The 24,671-nt window shown below is 40.6% G+C and overlaps 1 protein-coding gene across 1 annotated transcript in view; it reads right to left on the bottom strand.

Moving 5' to 3' along the window:
- The window catches only part of GRID1 (glutamate ionotropic receptor delta type subunit 1), a 984,507-nt gene that overhangs the window by 429,397 nt on the left and 530,439 nt on the right, over positions 1 to 24,671 (bottom strand). The window lies entirely within an intron of this gene.

The raw sequence follows: 24,671 nt of genomic DNA, 5'->3' as shown, positions 1-24,671 counted from the left end.
ACCGGCAATTTGGACTTGATGAGTCTGAGGTGAGACTTGAGGAAGCATTTGTGTTTTTAGAGAAGAGCAAGGCCGCTAGACATAGAGACAGCCACAGAGCAACAAGAAGTGAAAACTGCCCAATCTAACAAGGAAGGAAAAAGTATAAATGCTGTATTTGGGGGCGGGGGGGAGCCCAACACAACAACTCCAAGTGCAGAGCAGTACAGAACATTTTTCATAGGGGCAAAAAGTAGTGCCCTGGGAATGGCCCCTAGAAGCATCGAGAAACCAAACCACACTCAAAATGTGGACCTGTATTCACCAAGAAAAGGATCATTTATCTTTCCAACAGCAAAAGAGCTGGGTGGATGTATTGCCCCTACCCTCTGTCAGCTCAGTCTTTCTACTTGTCCACATGGCTTTGGGGCCTGCACAGTCACTGCCCGTTTCCCATGGGGATTTCTCCTATTAAACTGAGAGCTTTTTGACTAAAAGGGTTGAATCTTATTAATTTTTGTAAGCCCACTGCCTAGTCCAGTGGTTCTCAACTGGGGGCAGTTTTGATGTGTCCCAGTATGTCCACCCAGGGAACATTTGGCAATGTCTGGAGATATCGGGGAGTGGCTGTTCCTAGCATCTAGTAGGTAGAATCCAGGAATACTGCTAACTATCCTACAATTCCACAGCAAAGAATTATTCAGCCCAATATGTCAGTAGTGCTGAGGTTGGGAAATCCTAATTTAGCCTAACGTTCAACACAGAGTGGACACTAAATATCAGAAGATTATTTATATCTAGAAATTTCTTCTTCCCATACTTATTTATCATCCAGATAAGACTAATGTGATCTATCAACACCTAGACTCTTAGTGCCAGACTTGTCGCATATGTGGTCTCCGTTTGACAAGTTTTTGAACTTAATGTATCTTACAAAGCCACCAGCCAACAGAGTTCCTTCAGGAGATCAGAATGCCTCTATCCCAGTGCTAACTCCAAAGCTCTGGCCATAGGGAATCTGGATGGGAAGACAGGCTCCCAACGGTCAGTTCTCCAGGAAGAGCCAACTGAATTAGCAAGGAAAATATCTGGACACATTTATCCACAAATAGCACCCAGCATTGAGGGAGAGCCTCAGCCACAGCTGAGGGTGTCCAGTCAGGAGATAATGGACCCATTGCCCCTATCAGACCACCAGCCATCTATCTACCTACTCAGATGGGGTTAGAGTCCTTCCTTTCCTCTTGCTCAGACCTCAATACATCGTTCTTCAATTTTGCATTAGAGTAACAATCATGAGAGATATAAATATTTTAATTTGAGCAATACACCAGGCAATAGCTTGAAGTTTTATATGACTTAGCAACTTTACTTCTCACAGCAACTCTAGGAGGTAGTTTCTAGTATTATGCCTATTATACAGATGGGAATAATGAGGCTCAGAAACATTATAACGTGCCGGGACATAGCACAGCCAGGATTTGACCTCTGGAAGAATGAGTAAACACACTGAAAATGTGAAAAAGACTCTCCAGTTCTAGCCAGCAAAATTCTGGGGTAAAAACAATTGATAACAGCCCAGTCCCCTTTGGGGTGTCTAAGGGATATTGTCCAAAGCAATAGAGCAACGCATCTGAAACAAGCCAGGAGCCAGCTTTGTCAGCCTCTAGCTGGATGACTGCAGGAAGTCACTTAACCCTGGACTAGAAAAGCTTTAAAAAATTAAAATTTGCTAATGCCAGGAACAAAAATATTGCATTTAAGCAAAATCTCTTTTTTAAAGTTTATTTCCTCAAAAATGAAAAAATAATAATCACATAAATGTGACTATAGTTGTTCAAACCTGCCAAAGATTGGTGATTTTAAGAATGAACAGTTGTGACCCTCTGGAAAACTGGGTCTTGCCCAATGGCTGTCCCCTGAGACCAATCTCTGCAATGGATCATCTTCTATGCCCCTGCTCCACCCATTGCCTGGTGTGTACAAACAACTCTCTCCCAGCCCAACCTGAACTCCCTTGGGTGACCCATGATTCCTCTATTCTGAGTCAACTCACAAACTAGATCAAGTTTCTTCCTGCTCACCTCCTCCTACCCCCATATCAAAATGCAGATAAAGTAGGTCTTTTTTGGTATAGTTAAGGATTGAAGACTTGTTGCCGTCGAGTCAATTCTGACTCATCGTGACCCTATAGGATAGAGTAGAACTGCCCCATAGGGTTTCCAAGGAGCAGTTGGTGGATTCGAACTGCCAACCTTTTGGTTAGCAGCTGAGCTTTTAACCACTGTGCAACCAGGGCTCCATGGATTGAATACCCACAAAAAAAAAAAACCCAGTGCCACAGTGTCCCCTAAAAAGATACATCAAAGTCTTAACCCTTGGTACTTGTAAACATGAACTTGTTTGGAAAAAGGGTCTTTGAAGGTGTAATCAGTTAACATGAGGTCATACTGGGGTAGAGTTGATCCTAATCCAATGTGACTGGTGTCCTTATAAAGGCGGAGAAGAGACACAGAGACAGAGACTGGCCTTGTGGTGACACAGTGATGCAGAAGGTGGGAGAGTCAAGAAAGAATCTTCCCCCTAGAGCCTCTGAAAAGAGCATGGCCCTGTTAACACCCTGAATTCAGATTTCTAGCCTCCAGAAGTGTGAAAGGATAAACTTGTGTTCTCATAAGCCACCCGATTTGTGATATTTTGTTACAGCAGCCCTAGAGAATGAATTCAGATCCCATGAGGCAGACTGAGATTTTCTTCTTATTACTGATTCATGGAAAAGATACCACCTGTACTAGTACTGCTGCTGTAACAAATTACCAACAACTTAGCTGCTTAAGCAACAAAATGTATTATCTTACAGTTCTGTAGGTTAGAAGTCACACATAGGTCTCAGTGGGCTAAAATCAAGGTGTCAGCAGGCCTGTGTACTAGAGGCTCCAGGACAGAATCCATTCCCTCTCCCTTTCTACCTTCTAGAAGCTGCCCACATTGCTTGACTTGGCCCTTCCTCTATCTTCAAAGGCAGCAACACTGCATCTCTCTGTGCCTGTCTTTAGTAGTCACATCACATCTCTCTCTGGCTCTTCTCTTCTGCCTCCCTCTTCCACTTTTAAGGACCCCGTGGTTACGCTGAACCCACAAGGATACTCCAGGATTATCTCCTATTTTAAGTTCTGTTTATTAGGAACCTCAGTTCCATCTGCAGCATTATTTCCACTTTGCCATGCTACCTAACCTACTCACCACCCCCCCCCCAAAAAAAAACCCTACTCACAGACTCCAGGAATTAGAACATGGACTCTTTGGCAGTCATTATTCTGCCTACCACACCACCCTCTTGGGCAGTGTAGCAAGCTGGCAGAGGAGATGGCCCCACCATAATTTCTTCATTGAATTTGACTGCCTTCAGATGAGTCATGCCCTCTCCAGTGTGTCCAGTCCCCACCTCTCTCCTCCCTCATTTACATTATATGCCTGGCCTATGAGGCATCTGAGTTTGCCAGCCCAAGTCTTGTATATCTTCAAGTGAAGGCTAGTCTTGCTTAGCTACAGCCACTCTTTGGAAACCAAGCCCAGAGGAGTGACCTTTGTAACCAGACACCGGGACTCCTAGTGCCATGCCACCTGCAGTCCTCTCCAAAGGTACTGGGTGAATAATGAATTCAGATTCTGGGATACATCCACTGATGTGGCTTCCAAATGAAATTGGGTAATTATTTGTTTCTACTGATGCCTGGGTGATTTACAGCTCTAGATATATATCTCTGAATGATTTTTCTGGATTTTGTAGACCCTAGACTTCTCCTAGCTGAAGCCAGTTACTGCTTCTGCAATAACGCATTGGACTGATCACTTCAAATTTTAAGGGGCACCGGGAGAACTCTGGCCACTTGAGTGTCTGAATCTCATCCTGTGCAGTGAGTTCAGCTACACTTCTGGGTGGCCTGGGCACAAAGCACTGCAGATCCATGGTAGCAACGGGGTACAGATGAGGATGGGAAATGCAGAGCCAATGGAACCAGAACCTGGCTTAAGAAGGGTTCAAACATAAGCACAGAGAAAAGACCAAGGCAGAAGCTTGGGGTACAAACAGGAGGAGCTACAGAGGTAGCTGCTCAGCAACAGTAGCTTCCTCAGAAGGAAATTATAACAAATTTATAATAAGCAAAGGCTGACAAGGACAGGAACTCTGGTAGGGCATAAGAACCACTCAGCCTAGGGAAGGCAAAACCAGGGAGGAAAGCGGAAGGGGGAATTATGTTTACTGAGGGCCCGCCACATGCCAGGTACCTTACATCAACCTGTGACATTTCATCAGAGAAGGGCACCATGGTTGGCAAAGTAGAGGGCCAAGAAAATGAGGAAAACCGTCAATGAGATAAACTGACACAATAACTTCAACAATAAATTCAAACACATCAATGATCATGAAGATAGCACATGACCTGTTAACATTTTGTTCTGTTGTACATGGGGTTGGGAAACCCTGGTGGCATAGTGGTTAAGTGCTATGGTGGCTAACCAAGAGCTCAGCAGTTCGAATCCACCAGGTGCTCCTTGGAAACTCTGTGGTGCAGCTCTACTCTGTCCTCTAGGGTCGCTATGAGTCGGAATCAACTCAACGGCAATGGGTTTGGGTTTTTTTTTTTTTTTTTTTTTGGTATGTACGGTTGCCATGAGTCCCAGCCTACTCGATAGTAACTGGCAGCAACAGCATGACAATTATTCCTCCAGCCTTGGAAGGGTCTTAATAACAAGAAAGACATAGGTTCAAGTCCCAGTTGTACCATATCCTAGCTGGGTGTCCTTGGGTAAGTTACTTAACCTTTCTGACCCTCAATTTTCTGATCTGTAATTGTAAATTACAGTATATATCCCACAGGGCATGCACTTTTTAAAGTGTGTTTTCAAAGAATATTTAATAGCATGGAGAAATGCTTATAATAGCATACAGAGGAAAAGTAGGTGGCAAATAAAAACAATTCCAATTTTGTAATAAAGAATACATATAATTTGATTTGTATTTATATATATACATATATATACCCATACAAATATGGTAGGAATTCATATGATCTAATTTTTAAATGTACTTTCTTATTTTCTAAATTGTCTACAATGAACATGACAGGCTTTGAAATATTTTTCCCGATTTGCATTTTTATTGCAAAAGTGATCCATGTTCAGTGTAGAAAATTAAACTCTGTTGCCACTGAAAACAGCTTGTTATGAGTCCTTCCAGATGTTTTTCTATGGATATCTAAATATATATATAAAGGGCATGAATTTCATAGGTCACAAATTCAGGCATGCAAAATAGGGCATCTTTAGTTTTCTAGATTTTATTTCTATCTGGAGCCCCCGTTCCACCTAGAGGCAGAAACATAACTTTGAACAATTGAGAGTAAACTCAGTCAAATAAGAATTTCCTCAGTGGAATTATATTTCTGTCCTGTTCTTCTTCTCCCTAGTTGCAACTTTATCCTAAGGGTTTGCAAGGTATAGATGCATGCGTGGGGTATGTGGGGGTGGGTGTCTGGTCCTCACTGCCAACTCTCCATTCTAGTGTGAGCTAAGATGTATTTTTCCCCTGCCATTGGTCTGAAGGATGGATCCCAAGTTTTCCAAAGTTTCCTGAGAGATGACCAACTTTCCCAAATCTATGAATCAACCCATGTGGACCACTGTGGGGTCCCCTTTCTTAACTGTGAGGCCTCTCTGCACTAACAGCCTCAGGCCCTTTGTTTCTCAAAGCCTCTCTCAACAGGGCACATGGGAAACTTTGGGATGCTCTCCCCCATATCCCGGGGAAGGGTTTTTCAGGTTTTCTCTACCCAGACACTGCCCCTCCCCAATTCCTACTGTTCTGATGATATCCTCCCCACCCCACACCCCAGCTCAGAGGAATGTCTGTAAAGGTCACCACCTCCAAAGAGTTCAAGTAGTGTCTCTGACCTTCACACTTCCAACCATCTGGGACTAGGATTCAGACCCCCTTCCCCACTCTGAGCTCTTCTCAGATGCCCACCCTGCCCTCTAGTGAGGACACTCCTCTAGGATTCTTCTCTTCCCCCTGCCATGAAATCTTCATCTGCCCTGTGTGGGTTCTGACAGACATCACCTTCTTCTGTGACTGAGCTTTATCACATACACTTAATGCTGGAAGTCCCTGGGACTCAGCCTTGGAGATGAGGCAAGTCTTCCTCTCAAACCAGTGTCTCTATCATAGATTATAAAAGCCCATTTGGAAATTTCAAAGCTGAAGATGAACTTTGCCCTTTGGCCTCATGTTTTGCATAAGCACTATCATCCCCACAGCAGGAGAAGAAATGATCTAATTGTTGCCTGAAGTCGAGCAGGAGAGGGGGCAGCTAGCATAGAAAGAACAGAAAAAGACTTCTATTAATGCTTTAAAATATTAATTAATTGACTACGTGCCCTACTGTGTGTGATATATAGATACATAGTTTAATAACAACAGAACAGTGCCACCATACCATACATACTTTCTACAGAAGTCTTTTTTTTTTTTTTCACTAAACAATATGTCTTGAAGTTATTGGCATAAGGCATTCTCTGTAATCCCTGAATAATGTTCTATTATTCTATCTGATAATTTAATCCTCTACTGGAAAAAAATAGGGGTTGTTTCCAATTTTTTCCTGTTATATTGCATCAATGAACATTCTTGTGCATATTTCTTGTCCATTTGTTTGACAATTTCTAGAGGACAAACTCCTAGAGGTGGGATTGCTATGTCAAAGGATATGGCCAAATAGCCCTACACAACAAAATATATATGATAAAGTCATATATAGCAAAAAAATTCAATTCTGTGGAGAAAGAATGCCCCATTAATAAATAGTGTAGGATAAACCAAAGATATATATGATATTCACCATATAAAAAGCTAAATGCCTGAAAGATTAATGCTCTAAATGGAAATAACAAAATGGTTGAAATACAAAAATGAATAAAGAACTTTCTAAGGGAAATTGCTTTCAACACAGTAAAACAGACAACAAACAAAGTCAAAATGTAAATGAAAGAGTAAACATTTGCATTGCTTATGACAGCAAATGGTTAGTATCACTAAAGAGGTCCTTTAGAATTGATAAGAAAAAAATGGGAGACAAGGATGGGAAAACCAACTCAGAGAAGAACTGAAAAGGTTAATGTGGTAGACTGCAAAAAATGGTCACACAATTTTCCCCACTCATCAGGAGCTGGAGTCTATTTCTCCACCCCTTAATAATCTGGACTGTGCACATGACTTGCTTTGGCCAGTGGAAAATTAACAAGTATTATGCAAGCAGAGACCTGAAAAGCGCTTGGCACTGGCTTGCCCACTCTCACTGCCCTTAGGAGCTCTGCCACAGCTATCCTATGAAAAGCCCAGGTTAGCCTACTGAATGATGAGAGACACATGACCCCTTCACCTCCCTCACCCTTGCCAACAGCCAGCCAACTACCAGGGCTGCTTAACTGACCAGAAATTGACCACAGACCTATGAGGGAGCTGAGCCAACACCAGTAGCAGAACTTCCCAGTTTAGCCCAGCCCAAATTGCTGGCCCACAGAATCGTGAACTAAATAACTAGTTGTTGTTTTAGGCCTCTAAGTTTTGGGTTCATTTGTTATGCAGCTAAAAGCTAACTGAAACAACTGATAAACAAATAAAAAATATGTTCAAACTCAAATGCAGCAAATTTAAATAGAACACCATTTTTTACTCATCAAATTGGCAAACACCAAGAATGCTAACTTCAGTTTCAGCAAGGATGTGAAGAAATGGATATTCTCATTCACTGCTCACAGGAGTGAAAATTGCTGCAGACATATTTGAAAAGTATTATGACAATACCTATTAAAACTGAAAATACACATATGCTTTGATCCTAGACCTCCACTTTGGGGAATTTATCTTACTGAAATAAAAAATGCATCAAGATATTTAGAGAGCATTGGAGGTGTTAGGGGAAAAAAATCAAAGAAAGAAGAAAAGTAGGGAGGGAGAGATGGGAGGAGAAAAGGAAGGAAAGAAATTCTAGGGAAAACATGTACAGTGACAACTGTGAGAGCTGGAACTCAGTGGGACTGCCTAGTTTTTCCAGGTCTCAAAGTTTTCATCCTTTGGAAGGGTGCAGTCTTATTACTTTTCTACTACCCTCTATCAGTGGAAAATATCTGAGTTTTCCTTTTCTGATAGGTTTCCGTCTTACACAGGTTCTGGCTTTCACAGGATTTACTGTATATCTCTCAGTAGGGTAATGTTAGAAAAATGTTTTCATAAAATGTGGTACATACAATCTTCTCTGTCCACAAAGGAATAATATTAGAAAATAATAGCAGAAGGAAAACTAGAAAGCACACAAATGCATGGAAATTAAACAACACACTAATAAACAACAAATGGGTCAAGGAAGAAATTGAGAGAGAAAAAAAACCTGGAGATAAATGAAAACTTACAGGAGGCAGTGAAGGCAGTACTCAGAGGAAAGTTTACAGAAGTAAAATACTACATTAAAAAAGAAGAAGGATCCAGGTGGGTTGAGACCAATTGATGCATTTAAATGGCCGCTTGTTAGCATTTAAGACCCCAGACACCAGATTTCAAAGTGGGATGCAGAATGTTTTCATAATAGAATTATTTTGCCAATTGACTTAGAAGTCCCCTTAAACCTTGGTCCCCAAACCCCCGCCCTTGCTCCGCTGACCTTTGAAGCATTCAGTTTATCCCGGTCAGTTGAGCTGGCCTTCCATGTATTGAGTATTGTCCTTCCCTTCACCTAAAGCAGTTCTTATCTACTAGCTAATCAGTAAAAAACCCTCTCCCACCCTCCCTCCCTCGTAACCACAAAAGTATGTGTTCTTCTCAGTTTATACTATTTCTCAAGATCTTATAATAGTGGTCTCCTGTCTGGAGGGGGGATGGGAGGGTAGAGAGAGTTGGAAGCTGGCAAAAATGTCACGAAAGGAGAGACTGGAAGGGCCGACTCATTAGGGGGAGAGCAAGTGGGAGTACGGAGTAAGGTGTATATAAACTTATATGTGACAGTTTGACTTGATTTGTAAACGTTCACTTGAAGCTCAATAAAAGTTAATAAAAAAAAGAAAGAAAACATTCTGCATCCCACTTTGAAGAGTGGCGTCTGGGGTCCTAAATGCTAACAACTAGCCATCTAAGATGCATCAATTGGTCTCAACCCACCTGGATCAAAGGAGAATGAAGAACACCAAGGACACAAGGTGATTACGAGCCCAAGAGACAGAAAGGGCCATATGAACCAGAGGCTACATCATCCTGAGACCAGAAGAACTAGATTGTGTCCGGCTACAACCGATGACTGCCCTGACAGAGAACACAACAGAGGACCCCTGAGGGAGCAGAAGAGCAGTGGGATAAAAAAAAAAAAAAATGCACACCCCAAATTCTCACAAGACCAGACTTAATGGTCTGACTGAGACTAGAAGGACCCCAGTGGTCATGGCCCCCAGACCTTCTGTTGGCCCAGGACAGGAACCATTCCCGAAGCCAATTCTTCAGACATGGATTGGACTGGACAATGGGTTGGAGAGGGATGCTGGTGAGGAGTGAGCTTCTTGGGTCAGGTGGACACTTGAGACTATGTTGGCATCTCCTCCCTGGAGGGAAGATGAGAGGGTGGAGGGGGTTAGAAGCTGGTGAAATGGACATGAAAAGAGAGATTGGAGGGAGAGAGGGGGCTGTCTCATTAGGGGGAGAGAAACTGGGAGTGTGTAGCAAGGTGTAGATAGGTTTTTGTGTGGGAGACTTGCTTGATTTGTAAACTTTCACTTAAAGCACAATAAGAATTATTAAAAAGAAGAAGAAGAAGAAGGATCCCAAATAAATAGTCTAACTTTACAACTTGAGGAACTAGAAAAAGAAGGGCAAACTAAAACTAAAGCTACTAGAAGAAAAGAAAAGGTCAGACAAAAATTAAATGAAATAGAGAATAGAAAAACAATAGAATGAATTAAAAAAACAGAAGTGGGTTCTTTGAAAAGCTAGACTGACAAAGAGAGAAGATACAAACAATCAAAATAAAAAACGAAAGAGGAGACATTACAACTGACCCAATAAAAGTAAAAGGGATAATCCAGAATATTATGAACAATTGCACTCCAAAAAAAAAAAAATTGAAAAACATAGATGAAATGGATAAATTCCTAGAAACATATAACCTACCTAAACTGACTCAAAATTAAATAGGAAATCTCAACAGATCCATGACAAGTGAAGAGATTGAATCAGTAGTTTAAAAAACTCCCAATAAAGGAAAGCTGGCTCCAGATGATTCACTGGAGAATTCTACCAATCATTTAGAGAAGAATTGATACCAATCTTTATCAAACTCTTCCAAAAAGTGAAGGAGGAAGGAATGTTCCCTCTTGCTATGCAGCGAGAAACACATTGATAACAAAGCTAGACAAAGACACTACAAGAAAATAAAACTACATAGATGCTTCCTAGACACATCCAAACACCTTGAGGGACTCAGCTTGAGGGACCAGCTGAGGGCTGGGGACCACGGTCTTGGAGAACATCTGGGTCAACTGGCATAACATAATTCATAGTTCATAAAAAAAATGTTCTACATCCTGCTTTAAGCTTCTGGGGTCTTAAAAGTTTGTAAGTAGCCATCTAAAATATATTTATTGGTCCCATCCCATCTGGAGCAAAGGGGAATGAAGAAAATCAATGACACAAGGAAAATATTAGTCAAAAGGACTAATGAACCACAGCCTCCACCAGCCTGAGCCCAGAAGAACTAGATGATGCCTGGCTACCACCACTGAACGCTATGACAGAGATCCCTATAAAGGGTCCCAGACAGAGCAGGAGAAAAATGTATAACAAAATTCAAATTCACAAAAAAAGACCAGACTTACTTGTCTGACAGAAACTGGAGGAACACCCGAGACTATGGCCCCCAGACACTCTGCTAACTCTGAACCAAAGCCACTCCCAAAGTCTACCTTTCAGCCAAAGATTATACAGGCCTATCAAAAAAAACAATAACACACATGAGGAACATGCTTCTTAGTTCAATCAAGTATGTAAGAACGAATGGGCCACATCTGCCCAAAAGCAAAGACTAGAAGGCAGAAAGTAACCAGAAAACTGGGCAAATGGACCCAGGGATTCTGAGGTGGAAAGGGGGAAACAGATGACACGTTGCACAGATTCCAACCAATGTCACAAAACAATCTGTGTACAAGTTTTTTTTTCGAGAAACTAATTTGCACTGTAAATATTCACCTAAAAAAAAAAGCAGAAGAAAACTACAGACTGATATCTCTTATGAATATAGAAGTAAAAATCCTCAACAAAATTCTAGTGAACAGAATCCAACAGCGTATTAAAAGAATAATACACCATGATCAAGTGATATTTATTGTAGGAATGCGAGGATGGTTCAACATTAGAAAATAAATGTAATACACCACATTAACACAACAAATGAAAACAACCACATGATCACCTTGATCAATGCAGAAATATTTGATGAACTCCAGCACACTTTCTTGATAACAACTCTTAACATGATAGGAATAAAAAGGAAGTTCCTCAACATGACTAAGGGCATTTATGAAAAACCAAGAGCCAACATTACCCTCAAAGGAGAAAGATTCAGAATTTTCCCCTTGAAAACGAGAACAAGACAAGGATGCCTGCTCTCACAACTCCAACTGAGTATTGTATTGGAAGTCCTAGCCATAGCAATAATAAAGAAAAAGAAATAAAATGTATCAAAATTAGAAACAAATACATAGAACTATCTCCATTCATAGATGACACGACCTTGTATGTAGAAAACTCCAAATAATTCACTAAAAAGCTTCTGGAGACAACAAATGGATTTAGAAAAGTTTCAGGATACAGGTCAACACAAAATCAGTTGGGTTTCTATATACCAGCAATGAAAAATCTGAAAAGGAGGTTAAGTAAACAATCCCATTTATAATAGCATCTAAGAGAATAAAATGTATAGGAATAAATTTGCCCAAGTATGCAAAAGACTTACACAACACAAATGATAGAACACTACTGAAAGAGCTTAAAGAAGCCCTAAATGTTGTAGCTGGTGGTGGTGATGTTGATGTTAGGCAGGTTAGGTAGGTTCCAACTCATAGTTACTCTATGTACAACAGAACGAAATACCACCCAGTCCTGCACCACACAACTGTTGCTATACTTGAGCCACTTGTTGCAGCCACTGTGTCAATCCATCTCAGTGAGGGTCTTCCTTTTTTTTTGCTGAGCTTCTACTTTACCAAGCATGATATCCTTCTCCAGGGACAGGTCCCTCCTGAAAACATGTCCAAAGTATGTGAGACTTAGTCTCTCCATCCTTGCTTCTAAGGAGTATTCTGGCTGTACTTCTTCCAATACAGTTTTGTTTGTCCTTTTGGCAGTCCATGGCATATTCAATATTCTTTGCCAACACCTTAATTCAAAGGCATCAATTCTTCTTCGATCTTCCTTGTTCATTGTCCACATTTCACAAGATTATGAGAAAACACCATGGCTTGGGTCAGGCACACCTTAGCCTTAAAGTGATGTCTTTGCTTTTGAACACTTTAAAGAGAAATTTTGCAGCAGATTTGCCCAGTGCAAACTATCCTTTGATTCCTTGGCTGCTGCTTCCATGGGCGTTGATTGTGGATACAAGTAAAATGAAACCCTTGACAATTTCAATCTTTTCTTTGTTTATCATGATGTTGTTTATTGGTCCGCCTGTGAGCATTTTTGTTTCTTTTATGTTGAGGTGTAATCCACACTGGAGGCTGTGGTCTTTGATCTTCATCAGTAAGTGCTTCAATTCCTCTTCACCAAGCAAGGTTGTGTCATCTACATAAAAAAGGTTGTTGACTGGCGGGACCAAGAGGGTGGACTAGGTGGACGCTACCGCAGATCCCTCTTGCAACAAAGACTCGGAAAAACAAGTGAATCGATCACATACATAACAATCTACGAACTCTGAACAACAAACACAGACTTAAAGATGAAAAACGAACAAATACGGGCAGACAGCGACCGTTTTCAGAACTAGGAGCCAGCGTACCAGGCAGGTGACCTTCGGAGCCCAATCTGGGGCAGAGCCCAGGGGGGCAGACGGCACAGACAAGGGGCCCAGCCCTACCCCCCCCGAACCCATCCCGGGAGGGAGTCTAGCTGGTTGGTGCGGGCGGCGTAGCGGCACAGCCGGAGGGAGAAGCACCCGGGAGGCAGTGACTGATCTTGGAACGGGGAGAGCAGCGTCCCAACCGGGGAGCCGTCCCGCCTGGAGTTTGGCGGGAAGCGGGCGTGGCGCAAGGGGGGGATCAGTTATATTTCCCTAAAGCGACCCCGGGGCGGGGCCCACACGTTCGTGCGGGGGACGCCCACCCAGTTCACGCGAGCGGTGCGGCACACCGGACGGAGAACTCCCTGGAACGAAGTGACCAGTCTCGGAGCGGGGAAAGCAGCGTCCCAGCCGGGGAGCCATCCCGCTGGGATTTGGGTGCGCGTGGGCGGGGCGTGACCGCAGGGTCCAATTATATTCCCCTGAATAGACCCCGGGACGGGCCCACCCGTTCGTGCGGGAGACGCCCACCCAGTTCGTGCAAGCGGTGCGGCGCACTGGAGGGAGAAGTCCCCGGGAGGAAGTGACAGGTCTTGGAGCAGGGAGAGTAGCGTCCCAGCCGGGGAGCCATCCCGCCGGGATTTTGGCGGACGGGGGCGGAGCGTGAACGCGGGGACCAGCTCTATATTCTGTGGTGCTACACTCCTAGCTCTCTGATCCCTCCCCCACCCTCCCCAGGTGGCTCCATTAACATCCGAATACCTGAGCCAGAGGGAGTATTCAGATAGGGATCTGACTGCATTTTTTTATAGCTGATTACCTGGAAAATCTAGTTTCCCAGTGATGGCTCGGAGACAGCAGTCCATATCAAACCACGTAAAGAAACAGACCATGACAGCTTCTCCAACCCCCCAAACAAAAGAATCAAAATCTTTCCCAAATGAAGATACAATCCTGGAATTATCAGGTACAGAATATAAAAAACTAATTTACAGAATGCTTAAAGATATCACAAATGAAATTAGGATAACTGCAGAAAAAGCCAAGGAACACACTGATAAAACTGTTGAAGAACTCAAAAAGATTATTCAAGAACATAGTGGAAAAATTAATAAGTTGCAAGAATCCATAGAGAGACAGCATGTAGAAATCCAAAAGATCAACAATAAAATTACAGAATTAGACAACGCAATAGGAAGTCAAGGGAGCAGACTCGAGCAATTAGAATGTAGACTGGGACTTCTGGAGAACCAGGGAATCAACACCAACATAGCTGAAAAAAAATCAGATAAAAGAATTAAAAAAAATGAAGAAACCCTAAGAATCATCTGGGACTCTATCAAGAAGGATAACTTGCGAGTGATTGGAGTCCCAGAACAGGGAGGGGGGACAGAAAACACAGAGAAAATAGTTGAAGAAATCCTGACACAAAACTTCCCTGACATCATGAACGACGAAAGGATATCTATCCAAGATGCTCATCGAACCCCATTTAAGATTGATCCAAAAAGAAAAACACCAAGACATATTATCATCAAACTCACCAAAACCAAAGACAAACAGAAAATTTTAAAAGCAGCCAGGGAGAAAAGAAAGGTTTCCTTCAAGGGAGAATCAATAAGAATAAGTTCAGACTACTCAGCAGAAACCATGCAGGCAAGAAGGGAATGGGACGATGTATACAGAGCACTGAAGGAGAAAAACTGCCAACCAAGGATCATATACCCAGCAAAACTCTCTCTGAAATATGAAGGAGAAATTAAGATATTTACAGATAAACACAAGTTTAGAGAATTCGCAAAAACTAAACCAAGACTGCAAGAAATGCTAAAGGAGATTGTTTGGCCTGATGACCAATAATATCAGGTACCAGCAGAATACAAGGTCACAAAACAGAACGTCCTGATATCAACGCAACTCAAACAGGGAAAGCACAAAAACAAACAAATTAAGATTAATTCTAAAAAATAAATAAATAAACAAAATAATACACATAACAGGAAATCATGGAAATCAATAGATAAAATATCACAATAATCAAAAAGAGGGACTAAATATAGGAGGCATTGAACTGCCAGATGGAGAGTGATACAAGGCGATATAGAAAGATACAAGTTAGGTTTTTACTTAGAAAAATAGCGGTAAATGATAAGGTAACCACAAAAAGGAATATCAATTCCATAACTGAAGAAAAAAGCCAAGAAAAACGTAACAACTCAACAAACATAAAGTTAACCATTATGAAAATGAGGATCTCACAAGCTGCTAAGAAAAAAGTCTCAGCACAAAAAAGCATGTGGAAAAATGAAATGGCCAACAACACACATGAAAAGGCATCAAAATGACAGCACTAAAAACTTATTTATCTATAATTACGCTGAATGTAAATGGACCAAATGCACCAATAAAGAGACAGAGAGTCACGGACTGGATAAAGAAACACGAGCCATCTATATGCTGCCTACAAGAGACACACCTTAGACTTAGAGACACAAACAAACTAAAACTCAAAGGATGGAAAAAAATATATCAAGCAAATAATAAGCAAAAAAGAAGAGGAGTAGCAATATCAATTCCTGACAAAATAGACTTTAGACTTAAATCCGCCACAAAGGATAAAGAAGGACACTATATAATGATAAAAGGGACAATTGATCAGGAAGACATAACCATATTAAATATTTACGCATCCAATGACAGGGCTGCAAGATACATAAATCAAATTTTAACAGAATTGAAAAGCGAGATAGACACCTCCACATTTATAGTAGGAGACTTCAACACACCACTTTCGGAGAAGGACAGGACATCCAGTAAGAAGCTCAACAGAGACACGGGAGACCTACTTACAACAATCAACCAACTTGACCTCATTGACTTATACAGAACTCTCCACCCAACTGCTGCAAAATATACTTTCTTTTCTAGTGCACATGGAACATTCTCTAGAATAGACCACATATTAGGTCATAAAACAAATCTTTGCAGAATCCAAAACATCGAAATATTACAAAGCATCTTCTCAGACCACAAGGCAATGAACCTAGAAATCAATAACAGAAAAACTAGGGAAAAGAAATCAAATACTTGGAAAATGAACAATACCCTCCTGAAAAAAGACTGGGTTATAGAAGACATCAAGGAGGGAATAAGGAAATTCTTAGAAAGCAACGAGAATGAAAATACTTCCTATCAAAACCTCTGGGACACTGCAAAAGCAGTGCTCAGAGGCCAATTTATATCGATAAATGCACGCATACAAAAAGAAGAAAGAGCCAAAATCAGAGAACTGTCCCGACAACTTGAACAAATAGAAAGTGAGCAATAAAAGAACCCATCAGGCACCAGAAGAAAACAAATAATAAAAATTAGAGCTGAACTAAATGAATTAGAGAACAGAAAAACAATTGAAAGAATTAACAAAGCCAAAAGCTGGTTCTTTGAAAAAATTAACAAAATTGATAAACCATTGGCTAGACTGACTAAAGAAATACAGGAAAGGAAACAAATAACCCGAATAAGAAACGAGAAGGACCACATCACAACAGAGCCAAATGAAATTAAAAGAATCATTTCAGATTACTACGTAAAATTGTACTCTAACAAATTTGAAAACCTAGAAGAAATGGATAAATTCTTGGAAAAATACTACCTACCTAAACTAACACATTCAGAAGTAGAACTACTAAATAGACCCATAACAAAAAAAGAGATTGAAACGGTAATCAAAAAACTTCCAACAAAAAATGTCCTGGCCCAGACGGCTTCACTGCAGAGTTCTACCAAACCTTCAGAGAAGACTTAACACCATTACTACTGAAGGTATTTCAAAGCATAGAAAAAGACGGAATACTACCCAACTCATTCTATGAAGCTACCATCTCCCTGATACCAAAACCAGGTAAAGACATTACAAAAAAAGAAAATTTTAGACCTATATCCCTCATGAACATAGATGCAAAAATCCTCAACAAAATTCTAGCCAATAGAATCCAACAACACATCAAAAAAATAATTCATCCTGATCAAGTGGGATTTATACCAGGTATGCAAGGCTGGTTTAATATCAGAAAAACCATTAATGTAATCCATCACATAAATAAAACAAAAGATAAAAACCACATGATCTTACCAATAGATGCAGAAAAGGCATTTGACAAAGTTCAACACCCATTTATGATAAAAACTCTTACCAAAATAGGAATTGAAGGAAAATTCCTCAACATAATAAAGGGCATCTATGCAAAGCCAACGGCCAATATCACTCTAAATGGAAAGAACCTGAAAGCATTTCCCTTGAGAACGGGAACCAGACAAGGATGCCCTTTATCACCGCTCTTATTCAACATCGTACTTGAAGTCCTAGCCAGGGCAATTAGGCTAGACAAAGAAATAAAGGGTATCCAGATTGGCAAGGAGGAAGTAAAGCTATCACTATTTGCAGATGACATGATCGTATACACGGAAAACCCTAAGGAATCCTGCAGAAAACTACTGAAACTAATAGAAGAGTTTGGAAGAGTCTCAGGTTATAAAATAAACATACAAAAATCACTTGGATTCCTCTACATCAACAAAAAGAACACCGAAGAGGAAATAACCAAATCAATACCATTCACAGTAGCCCCCAAGAAGATAAAATACTTAGGAATAAATCTTACCAAGGATGTAAAAGACCTATACAAAGAAAACTATAAAACTCTGCTACAAGAAATTCAAAAGGACATACTTAAGTGGAAAAACATACCCTGCTCATGGATAGGAAGACTTAACATAGTAAAAATGTCTATTCTACCAAAAGCCATCTATACATATAACGCACTTCCAATCCAAATTCCAATGTCATATTTTAAGGGGATAGAGAAACAAATCACTAATTTCATATGGAAGGGAAAGAACCCCCGGATAAGCAAAGCATTATTGAAAAAGAAGAAGAAAGTGGGAGGCCTCACTCTACCTGATTTCAGAACCTATTATACAGCTACAGTAGTCAAAACAGCCTGGTACTGGTACAACAACAGGCACATAGACCAATGGAACAGAATTGAGAACCCAGATATAAATCCATCCACTTATGAGCAGCTGATATTTGACAAAGGACCAGTGTCAGTCAGTTGGGGAAATGATAGTCTTTTTAACAAATGGTGCTGGCATAACTGGATATCCATTTGCAAAAGAATGAAACAGGACCCATACCTCACACCATGCACAAAAACTAACTCCAAGTGGATCAAAGACCTAAACATAAAGACTAAAACGATAAAGATCATGGAAGAAAAAATAGGGACAACCCTAGGAGCCCTAATACAGGGCATAAACAGAATACAAAACATTACCAAAAATGATGAAGAGAAACCAGATAACTGGGAGCTCCTAAAAATCAAACACCTATGCTCATCTAAAGACTTCACCAAAAGAGGAAAAAGACCACCTCCAGACTGGGAAAGAATATTCAGCTATGACATCTCAGACCAGCTCCTGATCTCTAAAATCTACATGATTCTGTCAAAACTGAACCACAGAAAGACAAACAACCCAATCAAGAAGTGGGCAAAGGATATGAACACACATTTCACTAAAGAAGATATTCAGGCAGCCAACAGATACATGAGAAAATGCTCCCGATCATTAGCCATTAGAGAAATGCAAATTAAAACTACGATGAGATTCCATCTCACACCAACTAGACTGGCATTAATCCAAAAAACACAAAATAATAAATGTTGGAGAGGCTGCGGAGAGATTGGAACTCTCATACACTGCTGGTGGAATTGTAAAATGGTACAACCACTTTGGGAATCCATCTGGCGTTATCTTAAACAGTTAGAAATAGAACTACCATACAACCCAGAAATCCCACTCCTCCGAATATACCCTAAAGATACAAGAGCCTTCACACAAACAGATATATGCACACCCATGTTTATTGCAGCTCTGTTTACAATAGCAAAAAGCTGGAAGCAACCAAGATGTCCGTCAACGGATGAATGGGTAAATAAATTGTGGTATATTCACACAATGGAATACTACGCATCGATAAAGAACAGTGACGAATCTGTGAAACATTTCATAACATGGAGGAATCTGGAAGGCATTATGCTGAGCGAAATGAGTCAGAGGCAAAAGGACAAATATTGTATAAGACCACTATTATAAGATCTTGAGAAATAGAAAAAACAGAGAAGAACACATACTTTTGTGGTTACAAAGGAGGGAGGGAGAGAGAGGACATTTTATTGATCAATCAGTAGATAAGAAATGCTTTGGGTCAAGGGAAAGACAACACTCAATACAAGGAAGGTCAGCCTAATTGGACTGGACTAAAAGCAAAGAGGCTTCCGGGATAAAATGAAAGCTTCAAAGGTCAGCAGAGCAGGGGCTGGGGTCTGGGGAACTTGGTTTGAGGGGACTTCTAAGTCAATGGGCAAAATAATTCTATTATGAAAACATTCTGCATCCCACTTTGAATTGTGGTGCCTGGGGTCCTAAATGCCAACAAGCGGCCATCTAAGATACATCAATTGGTCTCAACCCACCTGGAGCAAAGGCAAAGGAAGAACACCAAGGTTACACGACAACTAAGAACCCAAGAGACAGAAAGGGCCACATGAACCAGAGACCTACATTATCCTGAGACCAGAAGAACTAGTTGGTGCCCGGCCACAATCAATGTCTGTCCTGTTAGGGAGCACAACAGACAACTCCTGAGGGAGCAGGAGACCAATGGGATACAGACCCCAAATTCTCATAAAAAGACCATACCTAATGGTATGACTGCGACTAGAGGAATCCCAGAGACAATGCTCTCCAGAACTTCTGATGGCACAGGACAGGAACCATCCCCAAAGACAACTCATCAGGCATGAAAAGGACTGGACAGTGGGGGGGAGAGAGATGCTGATGAAGAGTGAGCTAATTAAATCAGGTGGACACTGGAGAGTGTGTTGGCATCTCTTGACTGGAGGGGGGATGGGAAGATAGAGAGAGAGGGAAGATGGCAAAATTGGCACGAAACGAGAGACTGAAAGGGCTGACACAATAGGGGGAGAGCAAGTGAGAGAAGGGAGTAAGATGTATGTAAACCTACATGTGACAGACTGATTGGAATGGTAAATGTTCACTTGAAGCTTAATAAAAATTAATTTAAAAAAAAAAAAAAGGTTGTTGAATAGTCCTCCTCCAGTCCTGATGCTCTGTTCTCCTTCATATAGTCCAGCTTCTTGGATTATTTGTTCAGCATATAGACTAAGTAAGTATGGTGAAAGGACCCAATCCTGACACACATTTTTCCTGACTTTAAACAATGCAGTATCCCCTTGTTCAGTTTGAACGACTGCCTCTTGGTGTAAGTACAGGTTCCTCATGAGTATAATTAAGTGTTCTGGAATTCCCATTCTTTGCAATGTTATTCGTAACTTGTGATCCACACAGTCAAATGCCTTTTCATAATCAATAAAACACAGGTAAACATCTTTCTGGTATTCTGTACTTTCAGCAAGGATCCAACTGACATCAGCAATGATATCCCAGGTTCCACATTCTCTACTGAATCTGGGCTGAATTTCTGGCAGTTCCCTGTCAATGCACTGCTGCAACCACTTTTGAATGATCTTCAGCAAAATTTTATTTGTGCGTGATATTGTTTGATAATTTCCACATTTTATTGGATCACTTTTCTTAGGAATGGGTAAAAACGTGGATCTGTTCAGGTAAGTTGGCCTGGTAGCTGTCTTCCAAATTTCTTGGCATAGACGAGTGAGCACTTCCAGTGCTGCATTTGTTTGTTGGAACATCTCAACGGGTATTCCGTCAGTTCCTGGAGATTTGCTTTTTGCCATTCAGCTTGGACTTCTTTCTTCAGTACCAATGGCTCTTGATCATATGCTACCTTTTGAAATGGTTGAATGTTGACCAATTCTTTTTGGTTCAGTGACTCTGTGTATTCCTTCCATCTCCTTGTGATGCTTCCCCCGTCACTTAATATTTTCGTCATAGAATCCTTCAATATTGCAACTAGAGGCTTGACTTTTTTCTTCAGTTCTTTCAGCCTGAGAAATGTTGAGCTGTTTTTCCCTTTTGGTTTTCTCTCTCCAGCTCTTTGCACATTTCATTATAATACTTTACTTTGTCTTCTTGAGCTGCCCTTTGTAATCCTTTGTTCAGCTCTTTTATTTAATTTCTTCCTTTCACTTTAGCTACCCTAACTTCAGGAACAACTTTTTAAGTCTCTTCGTATATTTATTTTGGTCTTTCTTTCTTTCTTGCCTTTTTAATGATCTCTTGCTTTCTTCATGTATAACGTCCTTGATGTCACTCCACAACTCATCTGGTCTCCGGTCATTAGTGTTCAATATGTCAAATTTATTCTTGAGATGGACTCTAAATTCAGATGGGATATACTTAAGGTCATACTTTGGCTCCTGTCCACTTGTTCTGATTTTCTTCAACTTCAACTCGAACTTGCATATGAGCAATTGATGGTCTGTTCCACAGTCAGCCCCTGGCCTTATTCTGACTGATGATACTGAGCTTTCCCATCGTCTTTTTCCACAGATGTAGTCGATTTGATTCCTGTGTATTCTGTCTGGTGAGGTCCGCAAGAAAAAAGGTATTTGAAATGAAGAAGTCGGTCTCATAAAATTCTACCGTGCGATCTCCAGTGTCACTTCTATCACCAAGGCCATATTTTCCAACTACCAATTCTTCTTCTTTGTTTCTAACTTTTGCAGTCCAATTGCCAGTAATTATAAATGCATCTTGATTACATGTGTGATAGATTTCAGACCTAAATAGATGGGAAAAATGTTCCATTTTCATAGATTGGAAGACTTAATATAATCAAGATGTCAATACTCCCCAAACCTATCTGTAGATTCAACACAATTCTAAGCAAAATCCCATAAGCATTCTTTATGAAATGGAAAAACTAATTCTTAGCTTTATGTGGAAATGGAAGAGGCCCCAAATAGCCAAAGCAATCTTGAAGGAGAACAAAGTAGGTAGCTTCAGACCTTCCAACTTTAAAACTTATTACACAGCTACAGTAATCAAAACAGTCTGCTACTAGTTTAAAGATAGATACATAGACCAATGGAATAAAATTGCAAACCCAGAAATAAATCCATACATCTATGGTCAACTGATTTTCAACAAAATTTCTAAGTCCATTTAATGATGAAGAAACAGTTTCTTCAACAAATGGTGATTGCAAAATCAGGTTCCATAAGCAGAAAAATGAAGCAAGATCCATACCTCACACCACCACAAAAACTAATTAAAAATGGATCGAGGACCTAAATGTTAAAGCTCAAACCATAAATTTCTTGGGCAAAGCTCTGGGACCTAATTTTTTTCAAAGATAGATTATCAAACCGAACAAAAAATGCAAAAGAAGCAGAAGACAAAATTGATTGCTGAGACCTCATAAAAATTAAATACTTATCTTCATCAAAAGATTTTATCAAAAGAGTGAAAAGGCGGCCTTCAAATTGGTGAAAACATTCAGGAATGATATATTCAATAAGGGTCTACTATCTAAAATATATATAAAACTTCTGTAGCTTAGCAACAGAATGGCCTAAGGACATGAACAGACGCTTCATCAAAGAAGATATTCAAATGGCCAACAAACACACGAAAAGATGCACATCTTTTTTTTTTTCTTTTTATTGTGCTTTAAGTGAAAGTTTACAATTCAAGTCAGTTTCTCACACAAAAACTTAAACACATATTGTCATGTGACCCTAGTTTCTCTCCCTACAATTTGACAGCACACTCCTCTCTCCATCCTATATTTCCCATGTCCATTCAACCAGCTCCCGTCCCCCTCTGCCTTCTCATCTTGCCTCCAGCCAGAAGCTGCCCACATAGTCTCGTGTGTCTATTTGAGCTGAGAAGCATACTCCTCACCAGTATCATTTTATGTCTTATAGTCCGGCCTAATCTTCGTCTGAAGAGTTGGCTTCAGGAATGGTTTTAGTTCTAGGCTAACAGCGAGTCTGGGGGCCATGACCTCTGGGGTCCCTCCAGTCTCAGACAGACCATTAAGACTGGTCTTTTTACTAGAATTTGAGGTCTGCATCCCACTTTTCTCCTGCTCCATCAGGGACTCTCTGTTGTTTTCTCTGTCAGGGAGGTCATTGGTGGTAGCTGGGCAGCATTTAGTTCTTCCAGTCTCTGGCTGATGGAGTCTCTGGCTTATGTGGCCCTTTCTGTTTCTTGGGCTCATATTTTCCTTGTGTCTTTGGTGTTCATTCTCCTTTGCTCCAGGTGGGTTGAGACCAATTGATGCATCTTAGATGGCCGCCTGCTGGCATTTAAGACCCTGGACACCACTCACCAAAGTGGGATGCAGAACGTTAAGATGCACATCTTTAGCCATAATAGAAATGCAAATCAAAATCACAATGAGATATTTTTCACTCCCACTAGGATGGCTAAGATTTTAAAAAAAATGCAAAATAACAAATGTTGGTGAGGATATGGGAAAATTAGAACCTTTATCCATAGCTGGTGGGAATCCAAAATGGTACAACCATTGTGGAAAACGGTGTGGCAGTTCCTCAAAAAACTAAAAATAGAACTTCCATATGAGCCAACAATCCCGCTGCTAGGAATATTACCCAGGGGACTTAAAGGTAGTGACGTGAACAGACATATGTACACCAGTGTTCATTGCAGCACTACTCACAGCAGGCGAAAGATGGAAACCTAAACGCCCATCAATGAACACTGGATAAACAAAATGTGGTATATATGTCCAAAGGAATACTACTCAGCCGGAAAGAGAAATGAACTGCTGATACAAGCTACAATAAGAATGAAGCTTGAAGACATTATGGTGAGTGGAATAAATCAATCACAAAAGGATAAATAATGTATGACTTCTTTTTTTTTTTTTTTGTAGTTACATAAAAAGGTTAAGGGCAGTCAGATGTATAGAGATGGAAGTTTGTTAGCAGTTACCTGGGGCAGGAGGAGAGGGGAGGGAGAGTTTTTGCTTATGGAGCACTGACTTTTGTTTAAGGGGATGGAAAATTTGCATTGAATAAGCGTAATGGTTACACAGCTGACTAGTTTAATTGTTATCAACAAGTTGTACACTTGTAAAAAGTTGAATTAGCAAATGTTATATGATACTCTTATTAAAAAATAGCTGCAGAGGCTTCTTGTGTACAACCAAACACCGCATGGAATGTGGTTTCTTAATTTGGAGGTTTAGGACCATGGTTTCATGGAAGATTCCAGGTAATTGGCCTAATATTGTTTTTAGCTCTTTCCTCTGTTCCACTGCATAGTTTATAACACAGTGCCTGGCATCTTAAAAGCTTGCAAGTGGCTATCCATGGCATAACGACTGGTCTTTATTCACCTGGTGCAACTGAGGAAGAGGGAGAGACAGAAAGAAGAGGAGGAAATTGAATACATGCCTAACTGTGTCCATAAACAAATGCTTCCTTTTCCACGAGACCTTAAGAACACGATGGTGTCCAGCTACCATTACTGAACATTTTGATCAGAAATTCTGTAGAAGAATTCTGATCAACAGGGGGCAGATGAGAAACAGAATTCCAGATTTGCATGGAATCCTGATTTTCTGGA

This window comes from Elephas maximus, chromosome 8, assembly GCF_024166365.1.
Source record: "Elephas maximus indicus isolate mEleMax1 chromosome 8, mEleMax1 primary haplotype, whole genome shotgun sequence".
NCBI lineage: Eukaryota > Metazoa > Chordata > Mammalia > Proboscidea > Elephantidae > Elephas > Elephas maximus.
This window is presented reverse-complemented; position numbering and strand designations above follow the sequence as displayed.